The sequence below is a fragment of the Panthera onca genome, chromosome A3, assembly GCF_046562875.1.
Source record: "Panthera onca isolate mPanOnc1 chromosome A3, mPanOnc1 haplotype 2, whole genome shotgun sequence".
Lineage (NCBI taxonomy): Eukaryota > Metazoa > Chordata > Mammalia > Carnivora > Felidae > Panthera > Panthera onca.
In genome coordinates, this window is record NC_138341.1 from 91,218,438 (window position 1) to 91,237,742 (window position 19,305).

At 40.3% G+C, this 19,305-nt stretch overlaps 1 protein-coding gene across 8 annotated transcripts in view; it reads right to left on the reverse strand.

Moving 5' to 3' along the window:
• SYNDIG1 (synapse differentiation inducing 1) overlaps window positions 1-19,305 on the reverse strand; it is a 180,782-nt gene that overhangs the window by 156,418 nt on the left and 5,059 nt on the right. Inside the window, exons 1-2 of one of the 8 annotated variants that reach the window (XM_078444309.1) lie at window positions 6,310-6,327; window positions 4,280-4,380 (exon numbers count right to left, since the gene is read on the reverse strand). The exons of 5 other annotated variants lie outside the window; for them this stretch is intronic. The gene's annotated coding sequence lies outside the window, so the exon portion shown is untranslated. Of the gene's footprint in view, window positions 1-4,279; window positions 4,381-6,309; window positions 6,513-19,305 lie in introns of those variants that run through there. 2 more of the 8 variants (XM_060610697.3, XM_060610711.2) reach the window with 2 other exon arrangements.

Here is a 19,305-nt window from a genome sequence, read left to right on the forward strand (position 1 = left end):
AAGTCTGAGCACCACCTGGACCTGGGCTACTCAGAATGAGGCAACAGCATGAGCTAGGAGCATGGTGTAGGTTCAGGATCCCCCACCCCAGCTTCCTCAGAACCTGCGCTTTACCAGCACCCAGATGTGCTCACTCAAGCTGAGAAGTTCTGCTTGGCCTCAGTCCAGGTTCTCTGCTTGGCTTCCCCAACCCAAGCTCAAGGTTTTCTGCCTTTCTTTTACCTACCTCACTGCCATCCCTCCCCCACACACTATACACAATTTCAGAATCATCAGCAAACCAGTGACTGTTCTTTTTTGTTCAGAAACACACATGTTCTGAACTTCCCACCTTACATCTATCCCATGTGTCTTGGGGTGGGTGACAATCACAGGCTGAGTGGAGAATGCACTCTAGGATATCACTTTGGCCCACCTTCACTTGGAGGCAGGAAAAGCAATTCCTCACCCTTACTCCAGGCATTCCTTTAACCAAGAATGGCTGCAGACATGGTCTAGCCAAAGAAACCTGTGGACAAATGTCTTTGGGGGACTCTGGCCACCTCTCCCACTTCTTGCCTTGATCTCAGATGTGATGTCTTGGGTTGCAGCAGCCATCTGGGACCCAGGAGGATGGCAGAGCTTCAGCCCTGAGTGCACTGAGCTGCTGAGTCAGCCCCTCCCACCTCTAGCATCTTCAGCTAAAAAACTGCTACCTTCCCTTGACTTGGGCCAAATAGCAGAAGCAGTCCTCCTCTCGTAGGCTGGTAGCTCGTCAGACTAAGAAACCCCAGTGTTCAGTTCCTGTGTCCCTGCTTTTCTGTTATTCTTGCTGTTTCAGTTTGTGAAACTAAAAGAAACCTCATTTAAAATAGGGTCAAGAGGGGTGCCTGGGTGACTCAGTCGGTTAAGCGTCCGACTTCAGCTCAGGTCATGATCTCGTGGTCCGTGAGTTCAAGCCCCGCATTGGGCTCTGTGCTGACCGCTCAGAGCCTGGAGCCTGTTTTGTATTCTGTGTCTCCCTCTCTCTCTGACCCTCCCCCATTCATGCTCTGTCTCTCTCTGTCTCAAAAATAAATAAATGTTAAAAAAATTTTTAAAAAATTATAAAAAAAATAAAATAGGGTCAAGAGAAAGACTATGGAATGGGAGGAGATATTTGCAAATGACATCTGATAAAGGGTTAGTACCCAAAACATATAAAGAACTTATAAAACTCAACATTCCAAAAACAAATAATTCAATTTAAATATGGGAAGACCACATGAATATACATTTTTCCAAAGAAGACATCCGGATGGCCAACAGACACATGAAAGGATGTTCAATCACTCATCATCAGGGAAATGCAAATCAAAACTACAATGAGATACCACCTCACACCTGTCAGAATAGCTAATATCAAAAATACAAGAAACAAGTGAGGTGAGGATGTGGAGAAGAAGGAACCCTTATGCACTGTTGGTGGGAATGCAAACTGGTGCAACTACCGTGGAAAACAGTATGGAGTTTCCTCAAAATATTAAAAATAAAACTGTCCTCAGATCCAGTAATCACATAACTGGGTATTTACCCCAAAATACAAAAACACTAATTCAAAGTGATATATGTCCCCTTATGTTTATTTCAGCATTATTTACAATAGCCAAATTTTGGAAGCAGCCCAAGTGTCCATCAAGAGATGAATGGATAAAGAAGATATAGTATATATATGCAATGGAATATTATCCAGCCATAAAGAATAATGAAATCTGCCATTTTCAATCACAGAGATGGAGCCAGAGAGTATTATCGTAAGTGAAATAAGTTAGTTACAAAAAGATAAACACCATATGATTTCACTCATATGTAGAATTAAGAAACAAAACAAATGAGCAAGAGTAAAAAATAGAGAAACAAAACAAGAGACACTTTAGAGAATAGATTGATGGTTAACAGTGGGAAGGGGAATGGAGGGATGGGTGAAATATGTTATGGGGATTAAACATTACACTTACCATGATGAAAAAATAAATTAAATTAAATTAAATCTAAAAAGTAAAAAAAAAAATTGCAGACTGGCCACATTATTCTAATAAATGGTAGCATAATCATAATTCTATCTGAACTTGCAAATAGATGATCATTTCCATAATATTTTATTCTTTGTGAAAAACACACAATAATATGGTTTTCACTCAAAGCCCTGGATAAGTTAGAAAATCATAGCATGATGCTTGAGACCTTCCAGTCTTCTACCTCTTCCAGAGTGTCAATACTATAAGTGATAATGTCTATCATGACAAGCCAAACACAATGCAAGACAGTCAGTGCTTTCTGAATTGCCACTCTATTGGGAATCATTTTAGTTTAGCTGTATTTAATAGTTCTAATAGTTATTAACTAGATTCTAGAAAAATAAATACTTGCTCACTGTACAAAAGTATAGAGAACTACTTTTTAATTCTAATGAGGTAATATACTACTTGCATGTTGCCTGACAACTTACAGGCCAACTACCAGAATGCATGTCATCACAAAAAAGAAAAAAATAAATAAAAATAAAATAGAGCCAAGAAGTCAGAAGGGGGAGCACACATGCCCTCCCACCCCTCAATTGCAGACCTCAGGAGGAAGGTACCTTGCATTTTCCATCAGGAAGAAGCCTACTTTACTAGATCCAGAAGGAGTAGGAAAGATTTTCTCCTTGTCCAGCAACAGTCCAGCCAATGAGAAACTGCTACAACTCAGCCAATGAGAAATCATCACTATCCTAAATTCATGTTCCTTCCATGGACTTTCATTAAAGCAGCCCCTCCCAACTTCCTCCTTTTTCTCTATAAAGCAATGGCTCCTCTCCTTTGTCTTTCAGACTTGCCTTTAGTTTGGCCATAGCCTACATGTCTCAAATTACAAGTTTTCTGCCATTCTCAAATAAGCCTATTTTGTTGGTAAAATAACCGGCTCTTTTATTTTCAAGCTTGACAATCTCTAACCTATGTACTCACACAGCTGCAAAAAGAGATCTTTGTATTTTGCACCTCAAAAAAAAGACAAAAAAAATCAAAAAGCAAAAAAGCTAGATCTAAATCAGCTTTGCCACTGATTTATGTATAAATCTAGAGAAGCTATTAGACATATAAGGACATGAAACTTCTAATTCTTTTTCTCACCTTTCCCTTCCATCTCTTGAGTGAAAATACTGGAGAATGATGGAATTGAGCAAAATTCCTAAGACCTAGAATTCACTTACATAATAACTAACGCACTATATAACATGTAATATTGGTGCTATTAACCTATGCCCCAGTTTCTGATTATGGACCTAACAAAACATCACCCTCTAGAATATACTTTTGAGACATAATTTGACACACTAAGAATTGATGTTGATACTGGAAAATAAGTAATGAGGTGTGGAAGAACCCACATACTAAAAAGATGGATCTGGATCATTTGCTGTTGAGAAAGGTTCCACTTTTATCTGTGATCTAAAGACCTACCAAGTCAGTTTGCTTTTAAGTATTTGTGCCAGATCATATTTTCCAAAGATGGACATAACAGTACTTTGCATCCCACAATTACTTCACAATGTCGCTTTGGCACTCCTGTCATTGGGAGGTGGGGGCTCTGTCCCCTTTCCTGAATCTAGGTGGGCTTGTGATTCATGTGTAATTGATGAAATGTGGTGGGAGTGCCATTATGTGCCTCCTGAGGCAGAAAAGTCCACATGACTTATGTCTTCTGCTGGAAGACTCACACTGGAACGCTGAGAAGTCACTGAGGAAGTCCAACATCTTGAGGCCACCATTCTGCAAAGAAGCCCAATACAGCCCACATGGAGAGGCCACATGGAGAGTTCTAGAGCTGCCCAGCTGACCTCCAGCTGCCCAAATTCCCCAATCTCCCAGTGCTAGATACCCTCTGTCTGCACCCTAACAACAGACCAGAATGGGATGCAGGCAGCTGTTCTCTCCCAAACTGTCAACCCTCAGACACTGTGAGCATTTTATGGTGGTAAGTTTTGGGGCAATCTGCATGCAGCAATAGAGAGCCACAGTTGTTTGTGAGCTAATTTGACTGTCTACAGTTTCCCATCCAGTCCTCTAGACCTCAATAAACACTATTGGTGCAGATTAGGTTCTGAGGCCATACAGAAATGCCATATCTGATCTTTGACCCTTATCCTGAACTCTCTGCCTGGAAGATCACTTCTTTCTACTTCTCTGGTCTAATTAGTCTTGATTGAGCCTTGCCAGAATGTCCCCACCCCTTGCTCTGACTGAGGTCTCTTTCCAAGCCCCACAGCCCGTGTACTCACCTGCATCATCTCGCTTGCAGGCATGTAGAGCAAATGAAGCCCCATCCCATCAGACAAGCCATTGAAGGTACAGTGAAGGTCCCCAAATTTTCCTCTTCTCTCTGACATTTAACACAAGATAGAGTGCATAGTAGGCACTTGAGATATGTTGAATGAACTACTTCTAAACAGTCTACACGGTTGTGGGGCATAGAGCCATGGGAGAGGGCTTGCATGAGTGTGCACAGAAAGGATGAGAACTCACTCAAGCTGGGGATGGTGGGCAGGAGAACAGAAAAGCTTTTGCCAGAGGAGGGCATGGGGTTGAGTGGAAATCAAGGAAGGCCAAACATGGACTGAGTACCTCCTACTGGGTGCCAGGCTCCAGGCACAGGGTATAGGAGTACAAAATAACGTCTTTTCTGATTTTTTAGTTTTTTCAAACAGTAATAATTAATCAATAAGAACATTAGAAAAGTACATAAAGAAAGAAAAATCTGCATATAATGTTGGGGCCTCTTCTCTAATCTTCCCCAAATACATATGCATTTTTCTCCCTCTACATGTAAGTACATGTGGTTTTGAGTCCTGCTTTATCACTGTAACCTGAGCATGCATCACTCGCTCTGCATACCTTTTACTCCACTCCTAGGAGGCCCTAGGTTTCCCACTTCCCCCAAAGTGTGTATGAACATGTAACTAAAAAGCTTTATCCAGACCTCTTATTTCCATAGGATAGATTTTTGTTTAATTTTTTATTGTAAAGGCAACACATTTACTTTTGTAAATTTAAACTATACCAATGTATAAAGTAAAAAATGAAAGTTCCTACTTCTGCCCTATTCCTCATAGCTATGTACTATTAATAATTTGGGGAATAGCCTTCCAGCAATTTTTGAAGGAATATACAAACTATCCCCCCCCCCCCACACACACACAGCATAACACATTCACATAATTTTTAACATATTTTCTCTAGATTTCTATCTTTATTAGCCTATCATGGACATGCATCCATACAAATAGATACCAGGCATGGCCCTGGTCAATGAACCAAGTACTGAGTTTATCTTATTATTTATTGGAAGAACATCATTTCTACATGATATTTAATCCCTTCATGACAAGCATTTAGGGTTTTTTTCCCTGATATTTATTACTTCAGGTGCACATGTGCATGTTTTGCAGGTACCTTAGAACTGCAGCTTAATGGGTTCATGCATGGGGTCCAGGAGGTAACAGAAGGACCTGGATGAACATGTCAAATAGCTTTTGAGATAAGGGCTGACTCAGCTCTCCTGCACAGAGAATCAGAGAGCCCATGTTTTCTTCAGGCATCCTTACTGACCTGAGCAGCACCATCTTTGAATCTACACAATTGTTTTCGAAGGAAGATATGTCTTCCGAAACTAAATTTTCTATTTTCACAATTATAACTAAGGATAAACACTTTTGCATACATTTATATATCAGTCATTCCCATTTCATCTCAACTTTTTCTCCATGGCACATGCTCAGTTTTCGATGAAGTTGTTTGGTTTCTTATTGCTTACTCTGCAAGGATTAAGCATTGTTACATTTGTCATAAATGTTTATTTCCAGGCTATTTTATGCTTTTTAAATTTCACTTACAGTGTTTATTGCACAGAATGAGTAACATATATTTGGTTATTCTTTATCAATATTCTCATTTGGAAATGCTACTAAGACATTCAACTGTAGGCTGAATTTATTTATGCTTTTTATATTTATTTATCGATGTTTCTCTTTATATTCACTCAGAAATTTTCATAATGTGGAGGGATATAATTTGACTGTATATCCAAACAGCCAACTTCCTACATGCCAGTTGTTGATCAATCCAGCTCTTTCCGATTGCCATGCTGCCTTTGCCAATACAATAAGCTCTTGGGATCGGAATCTATTCCAGAGTTCTCTATCTTACCTATAATGGCAAACTGAATGTGGTCACAAATTCTTTGACACGTCTCTCTTTAGGAAGTTGGATCTAAGTCACCTCTTCTTTAATATGGGCTAGTTTAGAGACTCACCTATTAAAACAAAATGGAGTTGGGCTGAATAAGCCTGTACTCTGTGCCTCATTCATGCTCACTCTTGGAGCGCCAGCTAAGGCACATGAAATCTACCTTGAGTCTGCCATGCTGTGAGGAAGCTCCAGACAAAGGCTAGGTGTACGCACTCCAGGTGACAGTCCCATCTGGGTTTAGCCTTCAAATGAGCCCAGCCCAGGCACCTGCAATATAGAGCAAAGAAGCCCCAGTGACTTCAGCCCCAGCCATCAGTCTTCAGAGCTGAAGCCCCAAACATTATGGAGCAGATACAAAGCATCTCTGCTGTGCTGTGCCTTTTCTGGATTTCTGACCCACGTATCCATGAGCACAAAATTCTGGAGGCAGTTTGTTATGAACAATAGATAACTAGAACAGTCTGTCAATTATTTGCTAGTAATTAGAACCTTAGAGCTCCAATGAATGTGAGATTGTTTTTATTGTGATAAAAACATAATGGTAGGTGCACCTGGGTGACTCAGTTAAGTGTCCAACTCGATTTCAGCTCATGACTTGTGAGTTTGAGTCTCATGACTTGTGAGTTTGTAACTTGTAAGTCTCATGACTTGTGAGTTTGAGCCCCGTGTCAGTCTCTGTGCTAATGGTATGGAGCCTGCTTGGGATCCTCTCTCTCTGTCTCTCTCTGCCCCTCCCCTGCTCTCTCTCTCTCTCTCTTTCAAATAAATAAAATAAACATAAAAAAAAAGACATAACACAAAATTTACCATCTTAACCATTTTCATGTGTACAGTTCAATAGTGTTATATTCATATTGTGAATCAGATGTCCAGAATTTATTTTTGTGGCACTGACTCCCCACCCCGCCCCCCACTTCCCACACCGAACTTTCTTCTGTACTCTATCCTTTATTTGCATTTTGTAGTAACTCCATGAAGGAGGCAGGTAGGTACCCTCACCATTTTACAGATGAGAAAGAACCAGAGTCAATGTCCTCATCTTGTCCCCTGGGATCTTAAGTGACAGGCATCTGGATCATCTGGTACCAGAGAGCCCACAGATCTTGCCCAGAGATGGAGTAATCAGCCTGATAAGCAGCCAAGCAACTAGTCTCACCATTGTGGGTTTTTAAATTGAGATATAATTGACATATAACATTATGTTAGTTTCAGGTGTATAACATAATGATTCAATATTTACATTTATTATAAAATAACCTCAATAAGTCTAGTTAACATCCATCACCATGCATTCTTGCACTTTATTTTCTTGTGATGAGAACTTTTAAGATGTCTTAGCAACTTTCAAATATTCAACATAGTATTATTAACTATAGCCACCATGCTGCACATTACATCCCCAGGACTTATTGATTTTATAACTGGAACTTTTTACTTTTTGACCCTCTTCATCCATTTACCCCACCCCCCCCTCCTCCTCTGACAACCACCAATCTGTTTTCAGCATCTATAAGTTCAGTGTTTGTTTCTTAGGGAGTTTAGTTTTTGTTTTTGTTTTTGTTTTTAGATTTCACATACAAGTGATACCATACAGTATTTGTTTTTCTTATTCCACCTACCATAATTCTCTCAAGTTTCATCCATGTTATTGCAAATGGCAGGATTTCCTTTTTTATGGCTGAATAATATTCGTGTGTGTGTGTAACAAATTCTTTATTTATTCACTGATGGACACTTAAGTTGCTTTCTAATGCTTAAATGCACATGGAGATACATATATCTTTTTGAGTTATAACCTAATTTTCTTTGGACAAATACCCAGAAGTGGAATTGGTGGATTATGTGGTTCTATTATTTATTTATTTATTTATTTATTTATTTTTATTTTTTGAGGACCTCCAAACTGCTTCCTATAGTAGTTGCACTAATTTACATTCCCACCAATACTGCACAGGGGTTCTCTTCTCCACATGCTATTTTTTGTTTTTTGGTTTTTTTTTTGGTAATGGCAATTCTATTAGGTGTGAGGTGATATCTCATAATGGATTTGATTTATATTTCCCTGATCATTAGTGATGTTGAGCAACTTTTCAGGTACCTGTTGATCATCTGTATCTCTTCTTTGGAAAAGTGTCCATTTTTTAAATTTTTTAAATTTACATCCAAATTAGTTAGCATATAGTGCAACGATGATTTCAGGAGTAGATTACTTAATGCCCCTTACCCATTCAGCCCATCCCCTCTCCCACAACCCCTCCAGTAACCCTCTGTTTGTTCTCCATATTTAAGAGTATTTTCTGTTTTGTCCCCCTCCCTGTTTTTATATTATTTTTGCTTCCCTTCCCTTATGTTCATCTGTTTTGTATCTTAAAGTCCTCATATGAGTGAAGTCATATGATATTTGTCTTTCTCTAAGTTTGCTTAACATAATACCCTCTAGTTTCATCCACGTAGTTGCAAATGGAAATATTTCATTCTTTTTGATTGCCAAGTAATACTCCAGTGTGTGTGTGTGTGTGTGTGTGTGTGTGTGTGTGTGTGTGTATCTCACATCTTCTTTATCCATTCATCCATTGATGGATATTTGGGCTCTTTCCATACTTTGGCTATTGTTGATAGTGCTGCTATAAACATGGGGGTGCATGTGCCCCTTCAAAACAGTATATCTGTATCTCTTGGATAAATACCTAGTAGTGCAATTGCTGGGATGTAGGGTAGTTCTATTTTTAATTTTTTGAGGAACCTCCACACTGTTTTCCAGAGTGGCTGCACCAGCTTGCATTTCCACCAGTAGTGCAAAAGAGATCCTCTTTCTCTGCATCCTCGCCAACATCTGTTGTTGCCTGAGTTGTTAATGTTAGCCATTGTGACAGGTGTAAGGTGGTATCTCATTATGGTTTTGATTTGTATTTTCCTGATGATGAGTGATGTTGACCATTTTCTCGTGTGTTGGTTGGCCATCTGGATGTCTTCTTTGGAGAGGTGTCTATTCATGTCTTTTGCCCATTTCTTCACTGGATCATTTGCTTTTTGGGTGTTGAGTTTGATAAGTTCTTTATAGATTTTGGATACTAACCCTTTATGTGATATGCCTTTTGCAAAAATGTCCATTTTTAATCAAATTGTTTTTGTTGTTGCTGTTGAATTTTATGAGTCCCTTGTATATTTTGAGTATTAACTCCTTATCAGATATATGATTTACAAAACTTCTCTCCCATTTGGTAGGCTTCTTTTTAATTTTGTTGATGATTTCCTTTACTGTGAAGAAGCTTTTAAGTTTGATATAGTTCCACTTATTAATATTTGCTTTTGTTGACTTTGCTTTTGGTGTCAAATCCAAAAATCATTGCCAAGACCAATGTAAAGGAGGTGACTAACTGCATTTTATTCTAGAAATTTTGTAGTTTCAGGTCTTATGTTCACATCTTTTGCCCATTTTGAGTTAATTCCTCTGTATGGCATAAGACAGTGGTCTAGTTTTCCCAACAACACCTACTGAAGAGACAGTTCTTTAGCCATTATATATTCTTGGTTACTTTGTCATAATTAATGGACCAAATATTTATTTCTGGGCTCTCTATTCTGTTCCATTGATCTATGCATTTTTGTAGCAATATCATACTGTTTTAATTATTATAGATTTTGTAATAGGGCTTGAAATCAGGAAGCATGATGTTTCCAGCTTTGTTCCTTTCTCAAGATTATTTTGGCTATTCAGGTCCTTTTGTAGTTCCATAGAAATTTGAGGATTGTTTGTTCTCTATGTGAAAAATGCCATTGGAATTTGATAGGGAGTACATTGAATCTGTAGATTGCTTTGTGTAGTATGGACATTTTAACAATACTAATTTTTTCAATCCATGTGCACAAAGTATCTTTCCATTTATTTGTGTCTTTTTCAATTTCTATCATCAATGTCTTATAGTTTTTAGTGTACTTATCTTTCACCTCCTTGCTTAAATTTATTCATAGGCATTTTATCCTTTTTGATGCAATTGTAAATCAACTTTTTTCTTAATTTCTATTTCTTATAGTTTGTTATTAGTATATAGAAAAGAAACAGATTTTTGTATATCAATTTTTGTATCCTACAACTTTACTGATTTTGTGTGTGTGTGTGTGTGTGTGTGTGTGTAGGATTTAGTGTTTTCTATATATGATATCATGTCACCTGCAAGTAGTGACAGTTTTACTTCTTCCCAGTTTGGATGTCTTTTATTTCTTTTTCTTGTCTAATTGCTCTTGTTAGAACATCCGCTATATTGAATAAAAGTGGTGAGAATGGGAATCTCTGTCTTGTTCCTTATCTTAGAGGAAAAGTTTTCAGGTTTTCACCGTTAAGTATGATGTTAGCTGTGGACTCATCATATATGGTCTTTATTATGTTGAAATATGTTCCACCTACACCCATTTTGTTGAGAGGTTTTATCATAAATGGATGTTAAATTTTGACAAATGCATCTGCATTTTCGGCATCTATTTAGATGATCATATAATTTTTCTCCTTCATTTTGTTAATGTAATGTATCACATTGATTTGCAGATGCTGAACCATCCTTGCATCCCAGGAATAAATCCCACTCAATCATGGTGTATGATTCTTTTAATGTATTGTTGAAGTCAATTTGCTAGTATTCTGCTGAGGATTTTTGCCTCTAAGATCATCAGGGATATTGTGAATTTCTTCTTGTGGCATCCTTGTCTAGTTTTGGCATCGGGTAGTGTTGGCCTTATACAATCAGTTTGGAAGTGTTCCCCCTCTTCTTTTTTTGGAAGAGTTTGGGAAGTACTGGTATTAATTATTCTTAAAGTTTGGTAGAATTATCAGTGAAGTCATCTGGTCTTGGACTTCTGCTTTTTGGGAGATTCTAGAATCTTTTCATTTCACAAATCTGTAACTCCATATCCATTAAACAATTCTTCCTCTTCCTTGCCCCCATGTCCTAGTAACCATTGATCTATATTTTGTATTTATATATTTACTCTTTTGGGAACCTCACATAAACAGAATTGTACAATATTTGTCTTTTTATGACTGGCTTATTTCACTTCTTATAAATCCTCAAAGTTCATCCATGTTGTAGCATGTGTCAGAATTTTCCTCCTTCTTAAGGCTAAATAATATTCCATTGCATGCCTATACCATATCCTTTTATTTTTTTTTAATTTTTTAAATTTAACTTTTAGTTAACATACAGTGCAACATTGATTTCAGGAGTAGAATTCAGTCATTCATCATTTACATAGAACACAGTGATCATCACAAGTGTCTTCCTTAATACCCATCACCCATCTAGCCCATCCCCCCCACCTCCCACCACCTCCCTCCATCAACTCTCAGCTTGTTCTCTATCATTAAGAATATCTTGTGGGGGCGCCTGGGTGGCGCAGTCGGTTAAGCGTCCGACTTCAGCCAGGTCACGATCTCGCGGTCCGTGAGTTCGAGCCCCGCGTCAGGCTCTGGGCTGATGGCTCGGAGCCTGGAGCCTGTTTCCGATTCTGTGTCTCCCTCTCTCTCTGCCCCTCCCCCGTTCATGCTCTGTCTCTCTCTGTCCCAAAAATAAATAAAAAACGTTGAAAAGAATATCTTGTGGTTTGTTTCCTTCTCTCCTCTCTGCCCCATATCCCATATGTCCATCTGTTTTGTTTCTTAGATTTCACATATCAGTGAAATCATATGGTATTTGTCTTTCTCTGATTGACTTATTTCTCCTAGTGTAATACATTCTAGCTCCATCCACGTCATTACAAATGACAAGATTTCATTTTTTCTGATGGTTGAGTAACATTCCATTGTGTGTGTATATGTATATGTGTGTGTGTATTGTATATATATATATATATATATATATATATATATATACAGTATTGTGTGTATATATATATATATATACACAGTTTTTTGAGGAACCTGTATATTGTTCTCCAGTGTGGCTATACCAGTTTGCATTTCAACCAAAAGTGCAAGATGGTTCCCCTTTGTCTGCATCCTTGCCAACACTTGTTTCTTGTGTTGTTAATTTTAGCCATTCCAACAAGTGTGAGGTGGTATCTCATTGTATACCCACCACACTCTTTTAAATCAATTCATCTATCAATGGACATTTGGGCTGCATACTTGGACTCTACCTCTTGGCTCTCGTGAATAACACTGCTATTAACATGATTATCCAAATATCTCTTCAAGATTGTGCTTTCAATTCTTTAGGAAATATACTTAGAAACGAGATTGCTGGATCATATTGTAATTCCATGTTGATTTTTTTGAGGAACCTCCATACTATTTTCCATAACAACTGCACCATTTTACAGTCCCACCAGCAATGTACAAGACTTCCAATTCCTCCACGACCTCACCAACACTTATTATTTGCTTTTTTAAAATTTTATGATAGACATCCTAATGGGTATAGTTTTGATGCTCAGTTTCATTATCTGGGAGGATAAGCCCTCCTTCATTCCTCTACACTTAAATAAACTTAGCATCACAGCCTGATTATTCTTTCATGAGGTTTTGAATAATTGTGTGAAGTTCAAAAGGCAATTATAACATCAGGATTCTGATTGAAATGGTATTAAACTTGTAAATTAACTTGGTGAAAATAATGTCATCTTGTTACTATTGAGTGTTCTTATCCCAGAGCATTGTGTTTCTCTCCATTTATTCAAATCTTCCCTTATTCCATGAGTAAAATTCTACAGTTATTTTGTATGGTTCCACATATTTCTTGCCAAAATTATTTCCAGGTATCTCTTACTTTGGTTGTTTTGCTCATGCCACACCAGAATGGGGTGGGCCCAGGTAACAAGGAACCCAGAGGCAGGGACACTGAACTTTGAAGGAAAGGCACCAGGTATGGCCAAGCTGAGCCTTGAAGATTAGCAGGAGGTGACAACCAACATGGGGAGAGGCGTGAAAACATGTGGTATGTTGGTGGGAGCATGAATGGCCAGTGTTATAGGAACTTATGGAGTTGGGGAAGAAGCTGGAGGGTGGACAGGACTGTCATGGACAGCTTCCTATCCTCCCCAGGCAGCCTTCCTATTTAACTGGAGATGAGAAGCCAATGAAGGCCTTCGAGATGAGATGTGAATTTTAGAAAGCTAATTCTTCCAACAGTCCTGGAGACTGGAAATGAGAAGCACATGGGAGCAGGTAATGAGACTTTGCAGGAAGCTGCTGAGAGCACCTGGAAGAAGGTGAATGTCCAGATGGAGCTAATGGTGGAAGATATGCAAGGGAGAGGTAAAAAATATTGAGAAGGTAAGAAATCTGGTGACAAGGAAGAGGTAGGAGCCTAAGAGGTGAGCAATTTTCTGGATATCTAGGTTGCTGTGTGTCATCACCAGAGGAAGGGCATGGGCAGGGAGTGTGAGGGCCTGGGGAAGGCAGAGGGAGGTTCTCTGCGGCAGACGTCCCCAAGTGAGATGCTAGTGGGCATGTGGATAGACAAGGCTGAGCCTTGGGAGGGTTTAGGAATAGAGAAAGAAATCTGGGAGCCAGCTGCATATAAATCACAGTCAAAAGCAAGACCACAGGACAGTTTAGTTAGAGTATGGGGAGTATGAAAAACAGTGGGCTCTTGCCAGGGCTCAGCCCATTCTGCCAGAAAAGGCCTGGTCAGTGAAATCAAGGAGGGTAAAAGAGGGGAAGGAGGAGTCAGAAAAGAGGGAAGTGCACCATCAGGACTATGCCCCCAAGACACCTTCCAGGGCTAAGCCACACCACAGTGCAGACAGAGTCCCTTTGATTTGTGCCACAAGAAACAATGGAGTTCATCTGTGTTTCATTCTCTAATAAAGGCACCAACTTGATCCTAAGGAGGGAAACATAAGCAATGTATAGAGTCCAACTCACCAAAATATATTCCTGAAATATATAGTTCTGAATACAAATGCCAGGAAGACCAGCATTTCTGGGTAGCATCGAAGGAGACAGGACAGTTGTATCTTCTGGGAAAAGCCTTGAGTGCCCACAAGGTCTCACTAGGCAATCTGCTATCCTGTTTAGTTTATTTTTATGTTCTCTATAAATGTCTGGGGCCCATGGCATTTAGAGGGAATGGGTTCCCCCTCTCTCCCACCCCACCCCCCCGCCACCCTGACTGCTGTATATTCTGCAGGAGATTTCTGTTCTGAACTTTTCTAGGCACACAACTTCCTGGTCTGGCCCAACCCAACTTCCCCTTCCCCCACACCGTGGGTCACAGTTTGCTGACATGCTCTGGGCACTGTCCTCCAAGGAAACTATCAAAAAGCACAGATGGAGAAATGACCTAATTACATTTGTCCTCCTTGGTCTTTGCTGCAAAATGGAAGTTTCTGTCTCTGTTTGTCTGTCCAACTATTGCATAGGATATGTTATTGTCTTAGGACAATACATCAGATACTAGCAATGCAAAACAACAACAACAACAACAAATACCTGAGTATCATGTGTGAGAAAACATGAACTTTGGAGACAAACACAGAAATAAATAAACCCTGATAAACTCTGTCCATGCCCAGAGGCCCTACAACCAGCAGTGACATTACAGAGCAGGTTGAGTAATCCCTCTGAGTCTCATCCCACCAAGTGTATAATGGGGGCATCTCAGGAGGTTGCTAAGGAAATGAAATGGAATAATACACATGTTTCAAATCTTCATCCTTCCCCTGCCTTCTCTTCCCTTCCTCTTCTTTCCTGGGAGAGAGGCACAGACAGTACAAGAAGGCACAAGCAGTAGGAAGCATCCATTGGTTATCCTGATAATCCTCATGACAAGCTCCAAAAAAGCTCTGTAAGCCTGAATCTGGCCCTTCAGACCTGAGCTTACTCTGCTTCTGCAAATACATTCACTTCTCTAAATTTCATCTGGAAAACAGAAGGATGAGGCTTCTCCTTTCAATGTAGATGGCCCCACTTTATGTGTGGTGCAACACCTCCCCTCAGAGAGAAATGTAAAGTGGAGGTCCACCAATCGTGGAGTGGTGTCCAGATCTAGTCCTGAGAGCCAAATCCTGAAGTCAGGAAGGCTAGAAGACTGCATTGGTGTCATAGGTCCAGATGGGCCAGCCCCTGGCATCTGGAATATCTGCAGCCATACAGAAGTGAGGTCATTCCTCAGTCTGGAATGGTCCAGGGTTCAGCTTTCATGAGCCCCTGCATCACTCACCCCTCACTACCAGACAGCTTCAATTTCCACTGAAGTGCTAATGCCCCAGAGCCCGTGGCTGCCTCCAGCTCCTCCTCTGGTGCCCAAGACACACTGTAGTCAAGGGGAAGTGGGATGCTATGTGCTCCATTGAGACTCACTGTCTCCCATTCTCCCTGATGGTCAGACATCTGCCACCAGCCACAAGCACAGTCTGGAAACTCATGGTCATCATGGAGTGCTTCTTCTGCTCCTAAAGTAGGCCCATTTCACCTTGACACTGCCACTCCCCAGTCTCTGGCATGCAGAGAGCACACATACATACATACATACATAGTCCTCTGGCCCCTCACCTGGAATATGAAGAGACCCCTTCCAGGTCTGAGGATGAAATTCCCAGGGAGGCCACATGGCTTTCTCCTGGGAGCTGACAAGGCAAGCCCAGGAGCTTCAATCCTGAGTTTGGGGTTGCTTGTCAGGAGCATAGAAGCTTGAGACTGTGGAACCTAGGGCTAGAGTCAGGGACTGTGGTATGGGAAGGCCCTCAAAAGTTACCAGAAGGATCTACTGGTTCATCTAGGTGCCTGAGGGCCAAGGGTCCCTCTCACCAGGCAAAGCTTCTCCAGCCCTAGAAGTAAGCCTAAAATTAGATGTAACTTGCAATTCTAAATTGGACTAGGCAATTGACTATTTGAAGGACACCAGAAAGTTTTCCCGGTCCCAATGGATATTAGAATAGCTACAGAACAAGACATGGGGAGGTAGGGGAGTTCTACATGGGTTATAGCACAGCTAACTCATCTCTTCTCAAGGGGTCACCAGGAAGTCCCTTGCTCACACCATCTGTGAGTTTGGTTGCTACAGTGCTGGGTGCACAGAGCAACTGGAGACAGGCAGTGCTGAACTCTGAGTGGGAAATAATGGCAGCAGACCATCAACGGGAGGTAGTCTTTGCTTGCAAAGGAGCTTCCAATTGCGGGAAGGCAAAAAGGAAGGGAGGAAGGAGGTGCAAGCCAGGTGTGGTATTATAAGCATGACCTTTCCAAAATAGAATGCTGGTGTCATGAAGTTATCAAACATGGCAAAACATCTCTTCTCTGGAAAAGAAAGAGGGTCTGTGAGGCTGGACCATGGCCAAACACTAACCAAGAGAAGGCATCACCATGCTGTTCACACCTTGCACCAGGGACACTCACTGTGTTGATACATACTATGTGGTCCTGTTGGCCTGCAATGAACAACAGAGTAATTACTGGAATCTGGATTGCAAATATATGTTTGGGACCCAAGAATCTGAAGTACATACTTTTCCTGGAAAGGTACTTGGCAATTCAGTTACTCAAGGCCTACTATCAGGACAGGAAACTACATTGTTCTGCACATTTTGAATCAACACATATATTTTTCCTTGTGCTTTAGAATAGACTGTGATGTTCCAAAATATATTCAATGCTCCTATTCACAATTAATATACCTACACCAAGAACATTCAGATTAGCAATTGTGCCAATGAATATTATGCAAGAGGACCCCAACAAGAAGGGTCACAGGGCATGACAGAAGGACCAAGACCATCAAAACAGTGACCACCGTCTTCCTTATTCTGAGTTAGTGAGTGGGACATGGTTGCAGGTTGCATGGCCCTTAGAGCCCAGATGCAGTTACAAGAAATTTCCAAAAAGAACCCCAATGATCTAATTCTGAATAAAGAACAACAAAGCAGTTGCCCCTGTGCAAAGGTGGGACCCTTATGTTCGCGGCTTAAAAAAAAAATCAATATAAGAATAAAAGGAAGAGAATGAACTTAAAAATAACAAAACAGATAATTCCCCTTTACTTAAAATTGGCTTTCAGCGGAAATCCATCTTTGTGAGGGAATTTAGAGTACTGTACTATGTGGCAGTACTGATAATGAATGTGCTGTGTCTCTGGGTTTAGTGTATGAAAGAAAAGCTGTGGGACAGTATGCCCATTAATTAATCCGCTCATGGTTCTTTGTGGAGGAACTGCTTTTATACCAAAGAGAATTATGGGAAAGGAAAGAGATTGGGGGAGAAAAGTGAAAATAGGATTGCATGCAGGCAAGGGATGCTGGAACGCATTTCAGGACTGGGCTGGGAGTGAAAGGACTGACCAGTGCAGGGTCCTGTCCACTGTCTGTGCGCATGCAGGGGCTACAGGAGACCTGGTGCTCTTAAAATACATCTGTGAATGTCTGAGTGGCTCTCAAAATACGTACACAAATGTCTGAGCTACTAGCACAGGCCATACCCTGAGGTTAGACGGTGCACCCTGTTTACCTGTCACATCTCAACTTTTCTGACTGCCATACAGGACACAGCCCCATTATCCCAACTGGTAAGCATAAGGTCCCTTCTACAGGAAACGTTTAGGGGCTAATGCTCAGATTTCAGGTATTAAGGTTGCCTTCAGAAATGCTCTCCCTGACCCCTGGTTTCACTTTTTGCAGTTTTATTTACAAACCATCAACTGAGGTCCAGAAGTAGATGACCCTCTCATACTGACATATAGTGAGAAGGTCAACGGTAGCCTCCATCACAATGCCTACACCATTCACCTCACTTCATCTCATCACCTGGGCATGTTATCATCTCACATCATCACAACAAGGGTGAGTACAGTTCGGTAAGATATTTTGAGAGAGAGAGACCACATCCACATAACTGTTATTACAGTATGTTTTTATAAATCTTCTGTTTTACTATTAGCTATTGTTGTTAATCTCTTCTTGTACCTAACTGATAAATTAAACTTTACCATAGATATGTATGGAATGTATGTATAAGAAAAAAGGAGTATATAGAGGACTTGGTACTATTCACTGTTTCAGGCATCCACTGGGTGTCTTGGAACACATCCCCTGCAGATAAGGGAGGACTGTATTTAAAGGCAATTTTAGACACTGCAAATAACAAAAGAATTAGTAGCCATCAATGGTAGGATGAGTTAGGCATCCTTGAGGTCCATTCCAATGCCACACAGAACCTGAGCCTACCACTCAGCAATACTACAGGGTTTGCTAATCCTGTCCCAGGACTTAATCCCATTAGGACCCCAAAAACAAACCCTCTTACTTCAAACATCTACACCAGCTATAAGTCTATGCCACGAAGGTCTGAGGATAAGGTCATAAGAATAAGTAAAAAACTGCATATTGTACACATGGCAGAAAGGTGAGTTTATGTAACATTTTTTTTCTTTGCTTCCCTAAGCAGAGGTGAAGCTCTAGGATATTTGAGGTAAAATATATTTTTCTCTTTCAGAAGTATCTTTAATTTAAAGTTGAGGCAATGGAATACAATGCTTGTAGTTCTGACATCTGAAATGTTTGTTTTTTGGTTTGTTTACAACAATGACATTCCCCATTCTAGAAGATTAAAAAGGGACAGATGGAAGATACATGTGAAAGTAGTTACCCAATGAGGTCGAAGGCTTGAGAAGCAAAAATTTTTTTAAAGAGGAATTTAGAGGCAACTGGGTAGCTAAGTCGGTTAAGCATCTGACTCTTGATTTTGGTTCAGGTTATGATCTCACCGTTCATGAGATCAAGCCCTGAGTCAGGCTCAGCACTAATAGTGTGGAGCCTGCTTGGGATTCTCTCCCCAACATCCTCTCTCTGTCCCTCCCCTGCTTGCTCTCTCTCTCTCTCTCTCTCTCTCACACACACACACACACACAGAGAATAAATAAATAAACATTAATAAGATAAAATAAGAATTTAAACTAAGCGGGCCCTTTCTGAGAGACTCACCATGCAATCAGTAAATCACTCTGTTTCCTCTTCCTCGGAGTCACACGCCCTAAATGCCATCACATTATGGCATTATCAAGACCTAAGTTTCAAATATCTTTGAACATCTTGAGAATCAATTGAGAACTAAAAACTCAAAATGTTTCACACTGAC